The following is a 6,054-nucleotide window of genomic DNA, read 5'->3' as shown; positions in this document are numbered from 1 at the left end:
GCTCAACAGGGAAACCATCAGGGATCCAAAGCAGGTGCAACAAACTCTGAGTCTAACCCTGAATTCTGAGCTGATCTACAATGAGATTAAAAAAAAAAAAAAAAAAAAAACTCTGAATTTTTGGTTCTAAATCAGCTGGTCTAAATCAGTTCGATTAACTTGGAGTAGTTTAACCTGGAGTTAAGTGCATGCACCACAACTATAAAAAGCCAGCATCAATGGAGCCCAGATTCAACTAGTCACCAGGTAAGAAGAGGGCCATGTTTTTCACCCCACAACAATTAGAGATCTGCTGCAGCTGTTAAAGAGAGAGAGAGATGCACAGACTGTTTAAAAAAAAAAAAAAAAAAAAAAAAAAAAAGGGCATCACCTTGCTCTGCTTGAAGTTGGGTCTCCAGAAAAACTGCTCCCCCTGGTGGCTGGCTGCAGTCAGGTCAAAAACGCTGTGTTGTGGTGTGAAGGAAGATGTGGCGGTAAATTAAGAGTTACTCTCACAGTTCTTATATTAATTTGTGCTAATTGCGGTCATGTGATAATGTGTACTTGCAGAAGGTTGAGAGTTCCTGAGAGACTACAGATCACTCTGTACAACGGGAGAATGGACACCATTAACAGTAGGGTGACCATAATTTGATTTCCAAAAAGAGGACAACGGCACTGGCTTCGAGGCACAAATTCAGACAGGCTTCTTATATTCTTAATATTTTCACTGCCCTGTGGTTACTCCCGACTGTGGAAACACCACAGTACTGGATTTTTTTGAGTGCTTCATGAGTGACTTCAACAGAATGGGGGGCTATTACACCTAGAGATGGGTACTGAATCAGGTACTTCTAAAGGTACTGACCGATTTCTGTTAAAAGTACCGCGTACCGATTCATGTAAAATCAAAAGGTACCACGTTTGGGTACCTGAACACATCCTTGTGACTGTGAGGAAGTGAAAGAATAGTCGATTTTCCGTGATGGACATGAACACAGCATTGCAAGGGTATATACTGAAGGATATATATGTTAAATTGAAAAATATATATATAATATTGTTAAAGAAATTGATATTTTTTACCACATAACTACAAAAAAGTACCAAAAATTTGTACCGTTGAGCACTGGTACCGATTGCCAGGTACCGGGCATTGGTGCCAGCACTCCTAAACTTTTTAGCAACGTCAGAGTCAGGAAATGTCTTTTTTTTAGCAAGGCACTGGTGCAATCCATGGACCTGTAGCTGTTGTGGTGTTTTACAGTATGAAATGCCATTGTCATGTCATGTTTTTCGGTGTCCATGTGAGCTTTGAGGTCTCCAGCACCTTTATTGGACACTGAGACATATGTGCCAGCTTTGCACACGGTTCACTCCGCCTCCCACTTGTCCCGATCGGGACGGTATGTCGGAAATTTTTTTTTTGCAGTTCAACTGTGAAGCTGCACTTACGCTTAGGCATCTTCCGTGCAATACAGCTCCACTGTCTGAACAGCCCCGTCTTCTCTGCTCTCCGTCTATGTCTCTCTCTCTCGCCTTCTCTCTGATCCTCTCACTCTATGCGTGTGTGTGCACGCGCAGAGCAGACCTGCCCACAAGGCAGCCTCTTGGTAAGTGATGCGCATGATAGTATTGTTTGCAAGCGCCGGTCAATTTACGGACGCGCGTAATGGTCCTATGAAAATCAGTGAACACCGGACATTTTCGTGAATTTATTAAACCCGCCCGGACACCCCGGACAGGACGTAAAAAGTGGACATGTCCGGGCAAAAGAGGACGCTTGGTCACCCTAATTAACAGAAAAGGTTTTGTTTTAAAGCTAAATGAAATCTTGTTTACTTATAGCCTTATTAAGAGTCAACTTGTTACAACTTGTTACATCGTTTGCGATATTTTTTCTATCAAAGAAAAAAAAAAGAATGTCTCATTCTCAGGTAAGTTAATTCACTTTGACCACATCAGGAATGGATAAAAATGAGGATTTTTAGTGCACCGAGCGGCTATGCTAGCGCGTACGTTTGTGTTTATCTGACCGGTAGATAAGAAATGACAGATTTATTATTGCCTGGCAATATTCTCTGTGTCTCTGTGTAGAGGTAAGGCAGCACTGTCCCCTGGAGGCTCCCTTACCTGAAGCCCTGGCGCCGCCAAACAGCTGCTGTGCCATGATGGAGCCAGTGGATTTATCTTTGGTGTAGTACTACGCAGCGTTTCTCAGGGCTAAAGCTGCCTCATCGATCACAATCCTGAAACACACACACACACACACACACACACACACACACACACACACACACACACACACACACACACACACACACACGCACGCACACACACACACATACACAAAGTCAAAGTTTAAAGGGCAGTCCTACAGTCTGTCTGGAATCATGAAAAGACTCATGGATTTATAATCCTGCTTTATATTCACAATATTTACAGGTTGATGCTGAAACAGTGTGAGCTACGAGATGATCACTGTGGAGACCAGTGTTAAGTTGCAGTGATAAATTTCTGTCACTAGATGGTGCCAAGGGATTATCCAATGAACTGAAAGCATGAGAGCAGTTTAAATGGAGATGGAGAGACCATTCTTTCTTGCCTGTCAGTCTAAAGTCGCTATTTTTTACTGTTTACCCTGCTTTAAATGTCTCATTTAACCTCCCATGAAGGCTACACTGTGATTTCTGAATACATGTCCAACCTGTGGAGGGAGGACAGCCGTCACTGTTTGTTTCTGCCCGCTTCAGCCTGCTATTAATTTACTCACTGATAGACAAGGACAGACAAAAAACTGCCCAGGGCTGACTAGGCCCAGCCCACAACAATTTGCTCGCAGAAGCTCAACAACAATAGTTATCATTATTATTCATAAACAGGGTGGAAGGAACAAATGCCAAACACTCAAGTTACTGTAATTAAGTAGATTTTTTTTTAAGGTACCTGTAGATTCATGAGGTTTTTTTTTCAAGTGTGTAATTTTTCTATCAGTTAGTCAGTCTATATTTAGATGTTTCTGTCTTGGATGGTTTATGATGTTAATGCGAGTATTCTTCTTGTACCCTGCTTTCAAACTTTCACATGCACGCCATGGAACCATGAACAGTGATGAGGTCAAAAATTACGACTGGTTGCTGATTTTTTCTGCAACAATGGAAATGTTTTTTTTAGTGGCAATGCTGCATTTGCATGTGTGCATGCATAACCAATATTTGATTTTTACAGATTACAGAATTTAGAATGTGTACAAAAATAGATTTTGTTGCAATGATCCAAAATTTGTTTTCACTTGTGACTAAATTAGACAAGATATCTGCAAAGTTCAACTGAATTGACCACTCATTTATGATGAGTCAGGTGAGAAGGGTGAAACCACTACCTGTCTGGCAGGCTTTAATGCTGAAGGAACCTATAGCCACACCATGGTAATTTTTAAGGAGAAGAGGGTGCGTGTTGAATGGGTCCAGTAGTGCCCAGAGAAAATCACTGTCTGGGTCTCAGATAATGGCTGGATTAATGCTGACCTCTTCATGGAGTGGGGTCAGTTGTTTGTCCAGTCACTGCCAAAGGATGATGTGAGGCCCCACATCCTACTACTGGATGGGCATAGCAGCCACATTTACAACCTGGATTTCATCAATTTCATGACAACCTCTCGAAAACAAGATAACTTATCTCAAGGGGTTATTCCTCGCAATAAAGAACAGTTAAACATGAAGAGAAACAATGTCCACATCCTGTGTTACCCTCCCCACACCACTCATGCCCTTCAACCTGCAGACAAGTCTCTGTTCGGGAGCCTAAAACACCACTGGGATGAAGAAGGAAGGAAGTGGACTAGGCTGATGGCAGGACAGAGGCTGCCGAAGTCTGCATTTTTTTTCTGGATTTAGCAAGGCATGGAAGAAGGCTGCCACAGGCAGGGTTTAGGGGAACAGGGATGTTCCCTCTGATTAAACACATTATCCCAGAGAGTGCTTTTGCCCCTAGCAAAACAACAGAGAGACCCCTGCATCCCACTTTCCCATCCCCCCCCCCCCAGCAGACTCCAGTCAACATCAGCCCAACCCAGCAGACCCCAGACACCACCAGCCCCTGACCAAAAGACCACAGACATCATAACCCTCTCCCATCCCCTGCCATGATCCCTGAGACACCCTCACTCCTGCTATTCCAGGGTGATGAAATGGTGTATGAAGAGATAGTGGGCAACATTGACAGCATTCTAGAGGACGACATGGGCCTCTTTGACTTATTCACACCACAGGAAGAACAGCCTTCAACCTCCAGTGTAAGTGAAAAACTGTATTGTTCAATATTACTCTCTGGTACATGAAGTCCATAATCATATCAAAGTGATGATTTCTTGTTGTAACTTGGTACTGTTTTGTGTTTTTGTGTTGAGCAGTCTGTCACATTCAGTGATCTGTGTCCCCTGCCAAAACAAGAAAAGACCATGAGGTGGAGGACAAAGCCACCATCATTTGTCCTTACAAGTCAGGAACACCTGGAGTACATTTGCACAAAAGGGAAATCTAACAAGAAAGAAACAGCAGAGGCAGCAAAGGCAAGAAAAAGCATACTAAGAAAAAATAATTATTTAATTTTTTTCTCCTACAGAACATCATAATTTTTAGAGAAGGCACAAACCTGGACCTGAAGAGGCTGGAGCTGAACACTTACCAGTGCCCATTTTGCCATAAGGTTGGGCTGTACCACAACCTAATTTCTCATTTACAAGGCCACCAGAGCGCCAGTATTAAATATGAAGGTATACCCATCTATAAATAATAACTACAGATGTTTGATTTCAGTTATACCAATACCATTATCAAGTCTAGATTGACTTACCCTAAGAAAGCAAATTCTGAACTTTGGTTCTTGGCTGATCAAGCAAGTGCATGAACACAAGAATAAGTCATCATGTGTTTGTGAACATTCATCTTCAAAAGAAAAGCCTGAATCTAAGCTTATGAAGTGTTGATAAGTTAACAAAATACAGATAAGTGTTAATTCATTATATATATATATACACACACACACACACACACACACACACACACACACACACACACACACACACACAGATATATACGGATACGTATATGTCAAGTCCAATTGATCAAGGAAGCAGATAGACAGAGCCAATTTGATTAATTATTATTTCTGTCTTTGTATACAGAGGCATATTACAGTTTTATTTGATGGTGAAAAACCAACGCCATATAGCAAAAACAATACTTTCCACTGTCCATATTGCCATTACAAAGGTGCAAAGCATGCTGTGCACTACCACACTGAAAAAACCATTTGTCCGTGAAACACAAAGGTACTCTTTGCCTTAGTTATGAATGTTGAATATGTGAATCAGAAGTAATAAAATATGTTCCTTTCATTCCTCTTTCAGTTTTCAAGGTTATCAAGTGTGGCTTAGGTTGCCGGGCTACATCCCACTTTCATTGTTGCTATTGTCCAGCAACCGTGGTCAACAGGTCACAGTTTTTGAAGCATTTAAGCACTCACCAGGAAGAAACTCCTTGAGAGCCCCCATTGCAGCACCCAGCACAGCAGCTAGAGCCCCTATTCCAGCAATAAAAAAATAAATAAAAAAAATACAGGAAAGGCATAGAACATAGACAATTACTTGTTCTTTACCTTATGTTACCTTATGTTATATGAACTGACAGCAAGGCAGCTACAGGGAGAGGCAGGGTTTTAACTTGGGTAAACTGATAGACAGCAATGCAACTCTGGAGACAGGCAGAGTGAGTACAAGGATTGTGCAGAAAAACAATCATACATCAACAGAGAGAGGCAGAATCATGTGCAGGATGATATATAGGTAACATTAAGAAATATAAAATGTATACATGGGATGTGCAAAAAATATATTAACATGTACTTTTTTACTTTCAGTATGCTCTGTACATTGTCATGGGGGCCAAATGTGATTTCAGTGAGGTATGTGTAAATAGTGATTAGTTTGTGTTAAGTGAATACAAGGTACTTTTGGGTGCTGGCACAAATTGACCTATTGTGTATTTATTTCTTCAAAGGAAAACATGCTCCAAA

Source organism: Halichoeres trimaculatus, unplaced genomic scaffold (genome assembly GCF_033239565.1).
Source record: "Halichoeres trimaculatus isolate MK-OKI-2021-1 unplaced genomic scaffold, fHalTri1.1 fHalTri1_scaffold_3, whole genome shotgun sequence".
Classification (NCBI taxonomy): Eukaryota; Metazoa; Chordata; class Actinopteri; order Labriformes; family Labridae; genus Halichoeres; species Halichoeres trimaculatus.
The sequence above is the reverse complement of the archived record's forward strand: the minus strand, read 5'-3'. Positions refer to the sequence as shown.